Below are 358 nucleotides of genomic sequence, written 5' to 3' on the forward strand. Positions count from 1 at the left end.
TCTTCTTATGATTAACAAATTTATTGCCATCATTAATTTCCTATCTCTTTTATTAATTGATGATTAAGTATGTACATTTTCTTATATATTTATATTTTTAACTTAGATCTAACATTGTTTATTATTATTTTTAGTTAGACATTCATTTTTGCTTATGAACTTAGATTCTATAAAACTAGACCTATTACTCCATTATTAAATATTTATCCATGTCCTTATTCATGATTTTTTCTCTTTTTTTCTTTTTTGTTCTTTATATTTTTACCTTAATAATGGATAATTTTTATAAATACGATTTTTACCATTTTATTTTAATTAATCACATATAAAAAATAACATATTTTCTCATTAAATATTT

This window comes from Theobroma umbraticum, unplaced genomic scaffold (assembly GCF_002168275.2).
Source record: "Theobroma umbraticum cultivar Fairchild unplaced genomic scaffold, ASM216827v3 scaffold_81.0, whole genome shotgun sequence".
NCBI classification, from domain to species: Eukaryota; Viridiplantae; Streptophyta; class Magnoliopsida; order Malvales; family Malvaceae; genus Theobroma; species Theobroma umbraticum.